This window comes from Corythoichthys intestinalis, chromosome 2, assembly GCF_030265065.1.
Source record: "Corythoichthys intestinalis isolate RoL2023-P3 chromosome 2, ASM3026506v1, whole genome shotgun sequence".
In the NCBI taxonomy this organism is placed as follows: Eukaryota; Metazoa; Chordata; class Actinopteri; order Syngnathiformes; family Syngnathidae; genus Corythoichthys; species Corythoichthys intestinalis.
In genome coordinates, this window is record NC_080396.1 from 64,631,023 (window position 1) to 64,649,960 (window position 18,938).

At 38.2% G+C, this 18,938-nt stretch overlaps 1 protein-coding gene and 1 long non-coding RNA gene across 6 annotated transcripts in view; one reads left to right on the forward strand and one right to left on the reverse strand.

Moving 5' to 3' along the window:
* Positions 1–18,938, forward strand: part of agrn (agrin) — a 526,155-nt gene that overhangs the window by 40,213 nt on the left and 467,004 nt on the right. The window lies entirely within an intron of this gene.
* LOC130912406 (uncharacterized) lies at positions 3,639–5,420 on the reverse strand. The gene is made up of 3 exons (XR_009062604.1): positions 4,509–5,420; positions 4,058–4,189; positions 3,639–3,950 (listed from the first exon to the last, which is right to left on the reverse strand). It is a non-coding gene; the product is annotated as an uncharacterized LOC130912406 (long non-coding RNA).

Below are 18,938 nucleotides of genomic sequence, written 5' to 3' on the forward strand. Positions count from 1 at the left end.
AAATTACAGTGGGAGGAAAATATAATGATTCAAAATCACATGTATAAAAATAATCTGCTTAAAACTAATGCTATACAAAAATGGCGGTTTTCCTATCTGTATTGAAAAAAAAAAAAAAAAAAAAAAAAAACAGTTGACCCTTGACCTGAATCGAATAAGCGGTGATAAAATATATATGGATTGAAAAGCAACAGGGATAGTCCCAGCACACGTGTCCCTTGTGAAGCATGTGTGTGGTGCATCCAAAGAAATAATTAAAAAAAACAAAACAAAAAAAAAAACATTCTACAATGCACGTATTCCTAATTTCATTCAAGATGCAATGTAGATGCATTACATTCCCACAGACCTACAGTATAATAATACTGTATTTTCATGACCATAAGGTGCACCTAAAAGTGAAAGATTTTCTCAAAAGTGGACAGTACGCCTAATAATGTGGTGCATCTATCGTGTGGACTGAGTACCACAATGCGTCTGTCTGAATGAGCAATTTTTGAAATTTTGACATTTTTGTCAGAGCCGCATGGGAACCTTAAAGTGAGAAGGTTGCATGTGATAGGGGGCGTGGTCCCAGTCGTGGTAATGTGTCTGTGCGTTAGGCTAAACAACAGTGGTTTGGCAAAGGACCCTCGAAATTGGCATCTACTGCAAAGAGACACGCTTATTAAGCCCAGTTCAAACTCAACGCTATCACCAATGCGAAACAAAAAGAAACTGCCACCTATGGTGATATTTAAGAGGAAGACGCTGCCTGAAGAAAAGTTCAGCTGCTTTGTTTGATGGAGACCTAGCCCAGCTGTTCAATTCGGATACAGAAGATGAGGACTTTGAGCTTGTTACCTTCAATTTCATTACCTTTAAGCCAATAACAACCTAGGACCTTTGTGCTTACTTTACGAGCGATGTCCTTAGATTGTCCCTCACCCTGTCCCGACCTGAGAGTCTTGCATCCTCTTCAGACAGGACTTGTCTTAGATCAGCAAAAAGCATGTTTAAATGGGCTGCATGTCCTTGCAACAAGTGACAGTCGAGGTTAACATTGAAACCTGAGAATACAATTTAGTTGTGAGTGCCCCCTTTGTTGACTTTTCAACATTTCTCAAATTCTTTCCTTCATTGATGGCTTTTGTTCATTTGTCGTCACGTGCCAGTGCACCACTGGTCTTGACCTGGTGTAGCTTTCAATTCGGCATTGTCTTATTCACTTGGCTATAGTAAATGCATTGAGTGCATTTTTCAAAAGGAAATTTTAAGATTTGTCGGGATTGGTAATGACTACAAAGTTGTTTATTCAGAGGGTAGTTTTGCTGTTGACCTGTGAAAAAAAGACAATAGTTTTTTTAAGATAGGAAATAAATGCCACCGACAATGTATATTTTAATTTAAAGTTGATTTCTCTCATGGACTATTTAAGTTTGGTTTTTCCAGATCATTGTTGAAACAAAAGTTTGTTCTCACATGGAAAGGTTTAACATTCGACTACTACTCGAGAGACTGAAAAAAATTAGGGTTGGGAATCTCTGGCATGAAGCCGATTCGATATGTAGATACACAGGTTACGATTCGATTAAAAAACGATACATTTTTAAGGCCGAGCGATTCGATACGATTCGATACAGTTTAAGAACTATACGGTTCAATACAGAGTGAAAACGATACAATAGTAAACATTTGTTGTGTGTGTTGGTACAGTATTTTAAACATATAAAAAGACCATATTTCTAATAGCAAAATTAAACATTTTTTTAAATGAAAAAAAAAATAATAAAGCTTACTATATGTCCGTCCTTTTGTTGGATGGGATTGATAATAAAATAAACTCCAGTGACAGACAACAATAAAGTGCAGTAATTTAATTATTGTATTTCCTGGTGCTTTGAACACAATAGGTGAGTCAATTAAGTGCAAACTTTCAAAACATCTTACAAGCAAAAATTATAAATTATATGCAGCAGCTCTAGAAAAAAAGAATTAAACCTGCTAGTGTTACCATAAATAAATAATAAATTATGCTTTACAACTGGTATAATTTGGGGAATGAAAACATGGCATTTTAGAAAGACAGGTCTATTATCATTACTTTAACCTAATACACAGTAAAGTCATTCAGTTATGCCTGTGCTTCCATATTTTTTATTCCTCATCACTGTCCATATCTTTTTTGATGGGCAGATTTTTCCTGAGGAAGATCAACTGATCCACATGTTCATGTTTATGTAGACTGCATTTCGTGGAAACAATATGCCGCCCTTTCCACCATTGTAGTGGGTTATCTTTCAGGGGAAAAACTCACGATCTCTGTACTGCTTCTCACATAACACTAGCTCTGTCACATGCGAACAGATCCGGCTGCCTTCATCATGCGAACAGATCTGGCTGCCTTCATCACTTCAAAGTCTGACTTTTGTTTTCCTGGGTGCGTTGAAAATCAATCGCTGCACGTCGCTGGCGTGGTGCTCAAACTGTCCATTGTTTTAGCATGTTGCTTCGTTGCCACTACTAGTTTCGTTTTGGGCTATGAAGAAAACGCCATGGAGCGTGCGTTACAGTGGTTTTGTTAGCTCTCACGTTGTTATGACACGCCCGTGACGATCGGGTAATGACGGCGACTACTAGCGGTTCTGCCGAAATGCATGGGAAGTTGAGGCAACAACGACTGTGAGTGGTGCATGTCCATATTATACAATGCGTGCGGTCACAATCTAAGTGCGCAGTGTGGTGAATGACACAAGCGCAGCATGTGAAGTAAAAGCTAAATTACTATCATATTAGGCAATGCATTGAACTAAGCATTAGAAGCCGATTCTTGTGCTCGCTATAGCCGTATTCTATCTCTTCTATCGGTTCATTGAATATTTAATGGCTAATTACTATCGAATGGTAACTATCAATACAGCTGTATCTCTCACCTGTAAAAACCGGATACCGGTCGTATCGGTTTATCGTTCTCAAGCTTAGAAAAAAGGCGTTGACTCGCAATGTTTTGCATGAACGCATTCAATGATCGATCGTTCATGAACATGTTCATATTTTGGGCGAACGTGAATTGGACGCATCAATTTCTGTCTCAAGAGTTGGCTTCTGCAGCTGGAGATTAGACCGCCAAGGCCCGCGCTTTTGGCTTCTGCCCAACTCCCTACGCACCCGACCCCTTTGGTCCATACCACAGTGTGGTGAGCCCATGGGAAGGGGAACCCACGTTGCCTTTTCCGGCTGTGCCCGACGGGGCCCCATGGGGACATGCTCGGTCACCAGACACTCGCCTTCAAGCCCCACCTCCAGGCCTGGCTCCAGAGGGGGGCCCCGGTAACCCGCGTCTGGGCAAGGGAAATGTTCCTACCCTCACCTATGGTCACGAGCTGTGGGTCGTGACCGAAAGAACAAGATCCCGGATACAAGCGGCCGAAATGAGTTTCCTCTACTGGGTGTCCGAGCTCTCCATTGAAGATAGGGTGAGCTTCTGCCCCACGACCCGACCCTGGAGCAAGCGGAAGATGATCGATGGATGGAAATTTCTGTCTCATAAACGTTACCGTGAACGCGCTCATTTTAGTGGTTGTGAGCGGCATTTTTGAAAAAACTGGAGATAAAGTGATAGGCTAAAAACTATATATAAACAGGGTTTCCCCTAGGATTTTTTGAAGCTGTGGTGGTGGTGGACTGCGTCGGAGTCGGACAACCCCATCATGTTGTGCCGCGGCGAATTTGTTTCGTATCATGACAAATAAGAATTTTTAAAATTGTTTTTTAATTTTATTATTTATTTTTTTCAAGAACCATAACAAAGATCTATTTGCAAAGTTTGCATCCTGCCTGGGAACACTTGATTTTCCTGGACTTAAAAAAAAAAAAAAGGGGGGGGGGGGGTCGGCAATAGGTGATCCATTTATTAGTCAATGTGAGGCATGCTACAAGATGGTCCACCTGTTCCTCAAGTCTGTCTTTACCTACAGAGGAATTAGAAAAAAATTAGATCTAGGAAATGAAAACACTCAAGCATCTCAAATGTACATTGTGCAGTTCAGTACAATGTACAGTTGACCAAATGTCTTACTCAGGTCATTGAAGAAAAATCTCACAGTTCACTGTTGAGATGGTAACTGTCAACGCAATGGCGGACGGTTGCTGTCAGCAGCACTCCCCATTCATCAGTCTGTGGTGCCATCATGCTGACCTGGTCCATATTCTGAAACACATTCAATGGATTACCCATTTGGATTTAAATTAAATATGTTAAATTTACATTAGCCAATCCAACTTCAGTTCAAACTGAAGTGTCTTTGTGGGAGTTACTTTTCTGATTGTTAGTACACATTCATATAATGATTTGTTTCAATGAGATTAAAAATACTTCTTTAAATGCCATCTGTTTTTTTTTTTTTTTTTTTTTCGATAAGCATTATGCCAGGTTATAGAAAATGAACCTTTTTCAATATCACAATTTAAGATAAAATAATACAAATATGATTATTAAAAATGATTGGTGCACGATTCTAAACACTCACCTTGATTTTTGTGGTACAGCCACAGCTTGAACTTTGCCATTTTTGTCCATGTTGGGTCCAGCTAGATTTCCTGTTTGGTTTTTTTGCTTACTTCTCCTACCCTGGACTCTGCGCCATCCTGATCTGCCTCTCTATGTGCTATCTGGTCTCATTCAGTTCTTGAAAACCTTATCTCAACATTAGAATACTACGCTTGCCATAACCATTTGGTTATTTCTAGTCCTCCGAACATGAGAGCCAATACATTCGCAAATGAAGAGCACCTGAGAGCATGAGCCCTCCGGTACGTTCCGAAATATTTAATTAGCCTCGGACGCTCATTAAATATTTCTGAACATGACGGTCTAAATCATCAAACAATAATCGTCACTTTGTTAGCGGACCCTCGTCCTCAGGAACTTTTCTCTTTCCAAAATACTGTACATCAATAACAACGAGTGACGTCAGCGCCGAACAAATATGAACAAATGCTATGCTAGGAGTAGGACGCGACCGATTCGTATCAAAAACATGCCATAATGAACTTAAACGTTACGTCAATGTCAGTATATTAAGGTCATTTTCACAGTTTTAAACCAGAAGTACATTCATTAACTTCAAATGCCTTTCTGTGTTTCGTCTCCCGATTTCCATTTCTGCGCCGAGCCGACGTACCAGCCGCAAGCTTTCAATAGAAATGATACGCTTTTCAAAATAAAGCATGTAAAGGAACAATTTGTATTTTACATGCTATTTCAGACGACTTATGGTAAATCGTGTGTACAAATGAGCTTCATATATTCATTTAGAAGTCATGTTAAATTATACTAATTAAAAATTAGAATGGATCTTTAAATCTTAAAAAAAAAAAAAAAAAAAAGAATCGCATTTGCAAGGCGTGGTGGCTTTTATTTTGGTGTGGCGGCCCGCCACGATAAATCCTATGTAGGGGAAACGCTGATAAATATGTATGCCGGAAAACACACACAAGACTGAAAAAGCCGTTTCTGCTCTTGCACTCCTCTTTAAAAGAAACAGCTAGATTTTAATCCAAAACAACTGTTGTGTTTGATCGAACAATATGTTTATATGCTGCCATAGCAGATTCATGCTGTATTAAGCCCCCAATCTATTTTTAATTTGTCCGTTTTACCCTGAAAACCCCAGTTTACAGACGTCGCGCAACCACTTTTGTCTCAACCCAGCCATAAAACGAAGGTAATTAATTATATTTATTATTCAAAATGTCTGTCGTTTTTAGCCTAGAATTAGCAATTGATGTCTCATATTTCGTTTACAAAAAAAAAAAAAAACGACTTCAAAAAATTATTCACTCACATATAAAAGTAAAAAAGTCATCGATATCTACCTCATAACTATCGCTTAATTGTATTTTTTTTTGTTACTGTCACATTTTCTCCAATATGTTAGATGATAAATAATCGTTTTGTTACTGTCACATTTTCGCCGATATGTTAGATGATAAATAATCGATCCAAACAAAGAAAAATTGAAAAATAAAAACGTTTAAAAGGGTAAATATATGGAAAAGAAAATCTCGACCACTCCTTGATGTCTGCGATTTCTGCATCGCGACCCTTTTTATATTTCCATGTTTCACCCATAAAATCCCCTCAAAAATCCAGCTGTGGCCATTCACAGCTGTGTCTTGACACGTGATACATGCTACATGGAGTTTTCGGATCGAAACTAGGTATGTACGCGATAATATCTCGTTAAAGTCATGGCGTCTTTAATTCTGCTCTCGCGTGCTCTCACCTCCAGAGAGGGTTTTGCTGTTTACATTTTCTATTTTTTTAAATGCCCTCCTGTTCAGAATTTTTCTTCCCCCAGAAAATTGAGATTTTAAGCTTTCCAATGATGTATCACACATGCATATCGGACAATTTTTAAAGTTGGCCTAATTTGGGGTCTCAGAGGGGAACTTCAAGTCACCTGAGTGTTTTCCGCCATATGTACGTATATAAAACTTAGTAGCGGAAACCTGGCAACCCAAGCTGTCTTGTCAATACGACAGCTTTTGCTCCCGAAGCTTTTATGGCGGCGGATAAACATTTTTAAAGATGGACTCTCAATATTATTCAAAAGTGCTAAATAAAAAAGTTCCATCATAAACATAAATGTGCAACAATAATCTGGCCTAAAAAAATGCTTAACTGCATGGTGAAAACATTAACTGTGAGACAGCGGTGTGCAGTCGAGTTGAGCTCAGCCACATGGTAGGAAGTGTGTGAGAACTTTCCTTCGTGTGCATCCTTTCTTTTTAGAAATTTTTTGGGGTTTACTTTGGAATCGCTGCATTTGCGGCCGTTGGTAATGTTACGCACAGAACCGCAGTTATTTCTGATGGGGTGAAAAATCTGACAGAACATCGGCCCAGTACCAACATGCAACGAGTTTTACGAACAGGTCAGTTCCGACGTGGATCTGAAATTGAATATGAAGATTGATCTGACACACTTTCAGTGTTAAAGTGGATAAAATAATTGCTGTCTGTGGTTCTGTATAGACTGTGTCAATAATAGCTTGCAGCAATTTTAGAGGGGAAGAAAGAGCAGAACTACAAAAGTTTATTTTTTTAACCATTAACTTTAGTTCAAAATTTTGAATTGTGAATGATGAACTAAACAGTGCATTTTAAAATTTGTGAACTGCAATTTGAACAAGTTCATGTAGAAAATGAACTTTCCCAACACTGTTGATTCGTGAACTTCGAGTTTTTTAATTTTGCCTCAATGAGAGTTTGACTTTGACACTCTTGGTATAAGAATTTAATTGAGGAACATGTTACTCAGCTAAAAAGTCTCATATGGACCAGCTCATTTTTGATTAGACTGAGCAGGTTTATTATGGACGCACATACCCCTAGCAAAAAGTATGGAATTACTAGTCTCGGACGAGCACTCACTCAGACATTTTATCATGTAGAACAAACTCAGATAAAAACCTTGAAAAAAATAATGAATTAGTTCAAAAGTGCAACTGTTTAGCATTCAGAAACACTAAAAGAAATGAATAAAAACATTGTGGTGGTCAGTAAATGTTACTTTTATAGAGCAAGTGCAGGGAAATTTTATATGTATATATATATATATATATATATATATATATATATATATATATATATATATATATATATATATATATATATATATATATATATATATATATATATATATATATATACATACATACACACACATGTGTATGGAATCACTACATTCTGAGGAAAAAAATATGGAATCCTGAGATTTTCTCTAGTATTTAGTAGCACCACCTCTGGCTTTTATGACAGCTTGCAGTCTCTGAGGCATGGACTTGATGAGTATTCTTCATCAATTTGGTGCCAGCTCTCTTTGATTGCAGTTGCCAGATCATCCTTGCAGGTCGGAGCCTTGCTGTGGACCATTTTTTCAATTTCCAGCACAGGTTTTCAATAGGGTTCAGATCTCGGCTATTTGCAGCACATGACATTGACTAAATGAGTCTTTCTCCAAGGATTGCTTTAACAGTTTTAGCTCTGTGTTATGATGCATTGTCATCTTGGAGAATGACAAACATATTTTCAATTAAAGGGATGAGGAAGCTGTCTAAAATTTCAATATAAACTTGTGCATTTATTGAAGATTTAACCACAACCATCTCCCCAGTGCCTTTGCCTGACATGCAGCCCCATATCATCAAGGACTGAGGGAATTAAATGTTTTCTTCAGGCATTCATCTTTGTAAATCTCTCTGGAACAGCACAAAACCAATGTTCCAGCATCATCACCTTGTCCAATGCAGATTCTTGACTCTTGACACCTTGTCCAATGCAGATCCTTGACTCTTGACAAGGTGATTATGCTGGAATTTTAGTTCAGCATTTACTGACCACCACAATTTTTTTATTCATTTGTTTTTGTGTTTTTGAATGCTAAAGAGTTACACTTTTGAACTAATTCATTATTTTTTTAAAAAGATTTTAATCAGTATTTGTTTTACATGATACAATGTCTGAGTGAGTGCTCATCCGAGACTGGGGATTCCATACTTTTTGCTGGGGGTTGTATAAATAGGAGAGTTGGACAGCTTATTGGCAATAACAGATGCAATAGGCGCAACAGCATGATAAGAGCAATGTGTGGGAGTATAAAATGGGTCACAAATTCTGTGAGTTTCTTTACCATTTTAATTTCTAAATACGTTTCTTATTATCTTATTTTTTGCTTACATTGCTTTTGTCTCATATTTGTGGTACTCTTTACAAAAGTTTAATTCAGTTGCTTATCCAAACTTCCTTATAATGTTGCTGCAGGGCTTTGCTTTTCAAAAATCCAGTGCAAAGAGGAATGAGATAAGAAATGCCTTGTTACAAAATTCCTGTCCGTCTCAGTATGAAAGTGTTGAATCAGATTGATGTTGGGGCCATGTCTAGGGCAGTCATATTCTTTGCACAACCAAGTTGTGACCTTGCTCTGGACATAAGGATGTTGTCATGTTGGAACTAGAATTGACCTTCAATTACCATTACTGTTGCACTCCTGCAGAAAGAGACAGCTAAGATTAAATTCTAAATATGAAGTGCAGTTTGGCCCTAGGATGTGATTTATTTGGAACAAAAACAAAGAGGCCTAAAATAGATAAATACAAATCTGGGGATGTGAGTGTTCATCCTCTACACGCAAAGTGTAACCTTTGTTTCAAGTCAGAAGAACACCATCTAGAGCAGGGGTGGCCAAGTCTGTTATCTAGCTTGTTTTCCATGTCTCCCTCCTCCAACGCACCTGAATCAAATACACGGAGTACCCAGGTTACTGACAAGCTCCGTTCCGATGCTGGCCACGTAACCCAAATTTCTGCTTAAATTGTAATTGACCCTTTAAATAATCCTAAATCTTACAATAACGATCCAAAAAGTCCAAAAGTGTTTTATTTTGTTTAATGATGGAGGATACACTGTGGCAGCGCTGGGTCTGGCTGGACTGTCGCCTTGTATGACTGAGGAGCAGACTCGATGAAGAAATGGATGAATGACCGCTGCGCTCTGGTTTGTCCCTAATAAGGCTGTAAGTTGTTTCAGCTAATATATGTTTGTGTATGCATTTGTAATGAAGTTTACAGCTACAGTTTGCGGAGCTATGTGTGAGTTATTTGCTATGAAAATTGTAAATTCATTAGCATTCATAGCATTTAACATAGCGGACTTTTGTTAGCCAAATTATGCTAATTTAATCTACTAAATTTACATGTTGATCAAACTAGCCGGACGTCTGAACACTAATTGTTTTGTGTCAAGTGTTTAATTGTTAAAATGTGGGTTGTTTTGAACATTACTGTGCATATTTATGTTACAGCTTTACAAACTGTCAAAAGTGAAGGAAGTAAAAAGCTTCAAGAACCACAATTGCCTTGTTAGCCGTCTGTCAAACTGAAAAACTTCACATTTAGTGAGGACAGAACACATCATATTAATAAAGTAAAAAATAAGATACTGTGAGGTACAATAACGTACTGTTTACACGACTAAAACAAAAGGGGAAAAAAAACGACTGGAGACAAAAGTGGCAGACGAGACTCCGGCATCATAAAGTCAAAATCACGTAAGTCGAGTACGTCGTAACCCTAAGACTGCCTGTTATCACGATCGTTATCAGGCTCATGTAGATCTTGCTGATGAGCTAATGATTTTGTTAAGGTGTGTTTAAGGAGGGAGACTGGATATGGGCTCGCGAGGACAGGACTTGGGCACTCCTGAGCTGGAGGATGGAACAAATTTGGCAACATACTATTAAAACCTGCAGCTATACTTGAACGTACACTTTCATGAGGGTCACAGGGGGCTGGAGCCTATCCCAGTTTACTGTGGGCAAAAATAATGGATACACCCTGCACTGGTAGTCAGCCAATCTCGGGGCACACGTAGACCAAAAAACTATCACACTCACAACACCTAGGGAAAATTAGGATTATTTAATTAATGTACTGCATAGAATATTACATATGTCAAAAGGGAAATAATCCAATAGTATTTTAAATAAATATTTTATCAGAATTTTAAGAGCATACCACACAACTATTTAGTCCACCATTCCTCGCTTAAGACAGTGTGGTATCTTTTCAGGTTTCGTGACCAATTTGCCACTTTGTGTTAGATTTCACTTCTTTCTGATCAATTGTGTGTGTGTGAGAGAGAGAGAGAGAGCGTGGAAGATAGAGGTTAAGAACTGTTCATTAAAACTGGTTGCTAATGATTTACAGGAGCACTGAACGGCATTCTGAGGAAAGGTTATGAGCTCAGGGTGAATCAGCAACATTGTTTCCCCATCGTTTCCCCTCAATGACCTAGTCACCAAAGGGGCTCTTACAGAGATATCAGGTCTCTATATTTTCATTGCCTCCAAAAACATACATACATACTGATAATAAATGTAGTTACAACTGTAAACTTGCATTTTTGCAAGGGTATAGTAGATTTTTATTTAGAACTGTAACAATCCAAAGAGCTACACCTGAGGTTGAGTACTATGCATATTCACTCTTGGCCAAACGAACATAGATATGGGGGAAAATAAACTGTCGTTCAATGCTGATGCTAGTGTTAAATCTCCCGAAACACAAACTTTAGAGGTAGCTTTAATAATGTCCTGTATATGTGCAAATCAATAACTAGCTCGATCAGTTGATTAAAAAGTACATGCTGATTTAAAATTTTCAGATAGCAATGCACCCAAGAATAATTGTTGATGGAACTGGATTCCATTGCAGATCGTAATAATAGGTCAACTTCCTCTCCTCTTCAGTTCAGACTGAGTACAACAATCCTAATACTCCCAAAGGACAGAAATGTGCAACTGCATCTACATCACAGTTTTGATCCAAACGAATTACAGCCTAAAGCCATTGCATCCTCCGCCACACTAGCTTGGACCTAAGCCCAGACAGTCGAGTGGACAGCTGTCCAACCAGCATTGCAGCTGCAAACACAAACTGTTCAGTCGTATGACTTACAGACCAGCCAGAGAAAACCTCATAAACCCCAAAGTCCCTTAAGGTGAGTGGATTAATATGAAAATGACGCAAGGGATATGTCCTGTCTGCTACATGATGTCATTTTTTTTCTCGATCATCAGGGACTGATAATCACAGGAGACTTTTTAGAAGTTGGTGCATATAAGTACAAACACAAATGTGAAAATGTTGAAAATATTAGAGAGGCCTGTAATTGTCAACATGGGTAAACCGCAACCATGAGAGACAGAATGTGGAAAAGAAACCCAGAAAATCAAATTGTTTGATTTTTAAAGAATCTATTTGCAAATTATGATGGAAAATAAGGATTTGGTCAATACCAAAAGTTGATCTCAATACTTGGTTATGTACCCTTTGTTGGCAATAACGGAGGCCAAACGTTTTCTGTAACTCTTCACAAGCTTTTCACACACTGTTGCTGGTATTTTGGCCCATTCCTCCATGCAGACTTCCTCCAGAGCGGTGATGTTTTGGGGCTGTTGTTGGGCAACACAGACTTTCAACTCCCTCCACAGATTTTCTATGGGGTTGCGATCTGGAGACTGGCTAGGCCACTCCAGGACCTTGAAATGGTTCTTACGAAGCCACTCCTTTGTTGCCCTAGCTGTGTGTTTGGGATCATTGTCATGCTGAAAGACCCAGCCATGTCTCATCTTCAATGCCCTTGCTGATGAAAGGAGATTTTCACTTAAAATCTCTCGATACATTGCCCCATTCATTCTTTCCTTTACACAGATCAGTCGTCCTGGTCCCTTTGCAGAAAAACAGCCCCAAAGAAGGATGTTACCACCCCTATGCTTCACAGTGGGTATGGTGCAATGCAGTATTCTTTTTCCTCCAAACAAGAGAACCTGTGTTTTGACCAAAAAGTTCTATTTTGGTTTCGTCTGACCATAACATATTCTCCCAGTCCTCTTCTGGATCATCCAAATACTCTCTAGCGAACCGCAGACGGGCCTGGACGTATACTGGCTTCAGCAGAAGGACATGTCTGGCAGTGCAGGATTTGAGTCCCTGGCGGCGCATTGTGTTACTGATAGTAGCCTTTGTTACTGTGGTCCCAGCTCTCTGTAGGTCATTCACTAGGTCCCCCCCATGTGGTTCTGGGATTTTTGGTCACCGTTCTTATTATCTTTTTGACGCCACGGGGTGAGATCTTGCATGGAGCCCCAGATCGAGGGAGATTATCAGTGGTGTTGTATGTCTTCCATTTTCTAATAATTGCTCCCACAGTTGATTTCTTTACACCAAGCATTTTAACTATTGCAGATTCAGTCTTCCCAGCCTGGTGCAGGTCTACAATTTTGTCTCTGGTGTCCTTCGACAGCTCTTTGGTCTTGGCCATAGTGGAGTTTGGAGTGTGACTGACTGAGCTTGTGGACAGGTGTCTTTTATACCGATAATGAGTTAAAACAGGTGCCATCAATATAGGTAACGAGTGGAACCTCATTAGACCTCGTCAGAAGAAGTAAGACCTCTTTACCAGCCAGAAATCTTGCTTGTTTGTGGGTGACCAAATACTTATTTTCCACTCTAATTTGGAAATAAATTCTTTAAAAATCAAACAATGTGATTTTCTGTTTTTTTTTTTTTTCGACATTCCGTCTCTCATGGTTGAGGTTTACCCATGTTGACAATTACAGGCCTTTCTAATCTTTTCAAGTAGGAGAACATGCACAATTGGTGGTTGACTAAATAGTTCTTTGCCCCACTGTATGCTGTTTTTGCCTCTTCTAACTCTTCTGCACGAGAACTCTTTTTAGTTGGACTGCAGGAAAAGGTCAAAATAATTTTTACATTGATACCTATCACGTTGATCACTTGACAAATGCGGTAGCGGTGCAACTCACTCAAAACTTCTGGCTTCAGCAGCTTCTATTAATATTTCCTTCCACAAAAAAACCCCCAAACATGTCACTTAAATTAATTTGTTTACGTTAACTTCTTACATCTTAACGAGAGCAAAACTGAATTTATCACTTTCATAGAAGGCACACTTTCTATCATGAATGCCCTTGAGCCCAACTATAGCGCTCTGGATGATATTTTTTAAGACACATGTTAAAAATCTCAGAGTGATATTCGATAGCAGGCTTAATGTTGAAAAACAGATTAGTTCTGTTGTAAGAGCAAGTTTTTTTCCTGCTCCATCTCTTGGCCAAAGTGAAGCCTTTTCTTAGTCGCCACAACTTTAAAAGCAATTCACGCTTTTATAAGCTCAAGGCTGGACTACTGCAATGCACTTTATGTTGGCCTCCCCAAGTCTTCAATTTCTCATCTGCAACTTGTTCAAAATGCTGCTGCTCGATTTTTAACAGGTACACCTAGACGTGAGCATATTACCCCCGTGCTATCATCACTCCACTGGCTTTCAGTTCATTTTAGACTTGATTTTAAACTTTTACTTTTTGTTTTTAATTCCATTAATGGCCAGGCTCCATCTTATTTATCGGAAATTTTAACCTTTCGTAACTCTGGCTAGACTCTTTGTTCGACCAGCCAGCTTCTTTCACGTGTTCCGAGGTCGAAACTTAAACAGTGGGGAGACCAATCTTTTGTGGTTGCTGCCCCCAGGCTGTGGAATAGCCTTTCCCCCTTAAATCCGCACCACTACGGAGCTAGGTCTTTTTAACTCTTGGTTAAAAACACACCTTTTTAGGCTCGCCTTTTACACAGATTTGGATAGCCTGGTTTTATTTGCTTAAGGGCTTTTAATGTGTTTGGATTTTATCGGTTTTATTGTTTTATTTGCTGGACTTTTATCGCGATGCGCTGTTCTTGTTTCATTTCTTTTTTTTCTTAATGTCATTGTATGACACTTTCCTGCCTTTGATTTATCTTGAGCCATGTTTTGTTGTCAAGCACTTTGAGGGCTTTTTGGGTTTTGTAAAGGGCTATATAAATAAATATGATTGATTGATTGAGAACTTATTCCATAAAAGCTTTGTTCACAGGTTTTGGAAAGAAATGGTAAGGGCTTAAAAAGGATGTTTCCAAAACCTAACCTGCTGCAGAGGCTTGACATTTTGTAACTTAACCTAACTTGCCTTAAGCATCTGCTTCTTGTTTCAAAACCACTGACTGGTTTTGAACACCACACAGTAAGGCCAAATTTAGGCCTGTCGCTAATATACCTAATAAGAAGCAGATTTCCTAAACATATGGCTCTATTGATAAAAGCCCCAGCTCACCAGTGAGAGGAAACATTGTATTTTCCACCTTGTTAAACTAGTCTTAAGGAAGTTATACCTGGCAAAATTGCTATTAGACTGGTTGCTGCTTTAATTGGGCTTTCAACCGTAACATTTTCTCAAAGCCTGTTCACTACCAGAGATAAATTTACTTGGACTTTATTATTATTATTATTATTTTATTAGAGCATAAGCATTTGTACTTCTTTATTTAGTTGTGTTGTCAAGGTCTTTCCTTTCACTAATTATCATTATTTTTTTTTATTAGAGCATAAGCATTTTTATTTCTTTATTTAGAAAGAATTCACTAATTCAAATCAATGACTTTGGTGCAATTATTTGAAATAAATATAAGACTACTGTGATCTGAAGACATCATTAAACTGATCGACCTGCAATTTTAAAGACTTGGTTTTTGCTTTCTCTTGCCTGTTTGGTTTCCTTCCTATGTTTCTGGGTTGCCATGGTGGCTTGGTAATTAAAGACACTTTAATGTAAAATGTCTGTACTCTCACAAATGAGCACTCTCTGGACTAATTTCCCATTGCTTTCTGGTTGTGACACTGAGTCTGTAATTTGTGGTGCTGTTTTATTTAGTACGGCCTGCTTTTTAATTGCATGGGTTAACAGCATATTAGGGATACAGCAGCTCAAGACAACCACAAAATGACAGATTAAAATAAATACACCCGGGTTTTATTTCTGATTTATGACAATAGGTGAACTTGTTGAATTGGGTCTACCAATTATTTCACAAGGATTTGTGATTGAAGTTGAGTTTAACATAGCTAGGTTTTGGACCAAATGTAACGCCATCTTTAATGCCTCGGTTATCTCATACTGGCATCGCTTGTTTGGCGAGACGGAAACCACCAACATTTCTGTCAACTCTGAGGGTCAAAAGTCTGATGAGTTACAACTGTGTCCAAAGTACAATTTGAAGCGCTTATCTTTATGGTTTATCTTATTACATTATGTGTTGACGCTTATTGTGTTCTCCATTCAAAGATATATAGATTTAGTACACACTCTTTCCACTCTTCATGTCTCCTTGTCACCGGTATTAGGGCTACGTTGTTTTCTTGAGCAGTGGATAGGTGCCACTGTCAAGATCTTTCTTTTTAAACCTTCACTTAAAACAATATCTATTGAACTTTTATCTCTAATGCAATTTAATTGAATCCTAAAGTACGTATAGTCCTTCTATCAACTAGTTAGTTTGAATAATCAAGTATTAGGATTCGGAACATTAATTGCGTTGCAGAATAAATTTTAGGAGACATAAAGGCTTGCTAAGATTGCACTTTCAAAAGAGCATTAAATGTAATACAAATTAAAATTCCCGAGTGTTTTTTTCAAACTATGAAGAATAGCATTTCCATTTAAAAATAAAATACTTAGCCACAAATAGTATAGAAAAATAAATAATTAATGAGGATCTTAGTACAACAAAAGAACAATTGGCTAACTTGCATCTCAAAAGTCCGCTAGTTAAAATGCTATAAAATGCTTTTTTTTTTTTTTTTTTTTTAAAGTGCTCTTAACAAATCGTTCAAACATATTCCACAAACAAATGCTAAATATACCTATAAACTAAATTACGAATGCATAAAAAGAGACATATTAACTCAAACAATTATGTTGGTCTTAACAGGGAACAGCTGGATCCAGCCATGTTAAATGAGTTATGTCATTTCGCTGTTGCCACTAGAGGGCAGTGTATCCACCCAAATCAATCAAACTGAATGCAGTCTAATTAAACGAATCCTCGAAGCAGTAAAATTTGATTTGAAGCTTTTTTCAAATCGAACTACTCAAGTTAATGGATTAATCGTTGCAGTACTAAAAATATTTAAGGACAAAAATATTAAAGGAAACCTCTGGATCATTTTTTGGAGTTAGGGTTCATGAAATTTTTGATAGCGCATATCACCCTTCTTACGCAACTGTATTTTATTGCCCATGATGCTGGTATTTGAAATCAAGAGAAAAAACTGCCATAGGGCAAACATTTCAAAGGTAAGGATTGCTCTTACATGCTTTATAACAATGTTGCCCCTCCCTTGCCTGGTCACTCTGGACATCTCATTGTCATGTTAAAACCTGATTAACATGACACCGAAAGACATGATGCCAATGACAATTTGAAACAAGTAGTAATTTTTGAACCTTGTGGTGTCATTGTTTCACTATGAAAATGAAAAAGACCAACCTAAGGTCTTCTTGACTAACTGCTGTATTACCTTTTTATATTTATTTACCGTGTATCAGAGAGTGTGGATATACAGTATAGAAGAGCCAACTCAGCCAAAACATTAATGAACTTATACAGGGGCGGACTGGGACCAAAAAGCAGCCCTGGACTTTGACTCAGCCCAGCCCACAAGAATCACTGTACGAAGGGAAACACAGACCCTCTAGGGTGGTCTGGGGGCATGCTCCCTGGGAGAATGTTTTTATTTTTATTTATTTATTTATTTATTTTACATTTTATTGTAAAATGCATCAATTTCGTGCACTTTGAGAGAAAAATGAAGCGGCGATAAAGAACTACACATTGCATTATTATACATATACAATATAGTTTATGATTTTCTTCGCAGTATGTTAGCCATTATCTATCTGTGCCGTCTTTGCGTATGAATACTCTTTGTACAGTCAGGTTTTTTGTTTTCTGAGGGTGGTAAGTAAAAATTGTGTCTAGACTGTGACTGTCTGACTTGGGGCGCTCAAAGTACTGCAAGGATGAACTGGAATTGGATTCATCTTCAGCCCTAGCTCTATGATCAACCTGAACAAACAAATTAAAGAATTTATTTTTTAAAGCAAGTTTTATGTATCCAATTGATTATAATAGCACCTATCCTCTGTGTCTATAAAATGACTTCATTGTTTATGCCATAATTAATCTTACCACACAAATAATAAATTTCAATGAAAATACAATAAACATTTCAAGACAAATCCTTTATACATAACCTTCATTGGAAAGTATTAACAAGAAAACAAAACGATAAATAAATGATTGAAAATATATAAATTTAGCTACCTAAACTTTAAAGTAAAACCATTCATTTCATTAATATTTTATATTTCTTCTGAATTAATATTGCTGCTGCGTGTGCATACGTTGTTTTACAGCTAAAATATTTTTTCTGTAGGACTAGCATACTGTAACTTGACACGATTTCAAACGGGTACATGGACTAGCTGGCACTAATCCTTTAATTGTCATTTATTTCATTTAAAATGTAGCTACCTGGTGGATAACAATTGCCAGTATACCGAGCAAGTAAACCTCTTCATCCCTACTTACGTACTTGCTCTGCGCTTGTCTGGGGAACTTCCACCAGCTTATCATTACCACCTCCCTCTTCTTTTCTCTCTTCCTGCACCAGCTGCACGTCAGAGCGGCTGCCGCTCCTACTCTCACCACTGCGGGGGCGGGCAGTGGGCAGTTGTTACCCGACGCGGCCGTTGCAGCCAGACTGCTGCTTGAGAAAATATTTGTCAACTTATGACATTTTAATTCTTCGCTCTCCAGTTTCTTTATTTTTTTCCTCCCTGACCTTCTCCGCGCCACCCTTCTCTTTTCTTTTTTTGCCACCACCATCCATAAGGCTCGTCGCTATTTTGCTTCCACTAGGAACCAATGAACTCTGTGCTTTCTTCGTTCTTCTATCAGATTGGCAGTGCACAGCCAGGCACATTGCTGCCACCTGTCGGATTGGATGCAAACCGTAGATAATCAGAGGATGAAGGGATAAAAACAGTGATGTATATAATGAATGGCGGCCGCCGGCCGTCCAGGGCACCGGCCGTTCTGTGATCCTCCAGAAGCCACAGATTACCAGTCCGCCCCTGAACTTATAAAATAATGAATAGGATTGGAGTTTGATAATTAAGAAAAAAATGTGTGATAAACGGAAAAATTTTACATGCTTGGTTTGAGTCTCAAAATTGATTCTCTAAATCTAAATATACAACAAGTGACTCCATGAGGATGTTCAGGCATGAGAGTGGTAGTGCCTTGCTTGGAACCAGTACCTTTGGTGTACCAATGTGTGCGTGAAAGTATACACATACTGTATCAAACGCTTTGTGACCCTTGTGGGTGAAAGGCACAGTATAAGTGGAACTTACTTGCGTGCTTGAGGTCGGTTTGGGGCTTTGCATGATATGAACTTACATTTGATTATCAGAAAAAAAATGTGACAGCACTGGCTAC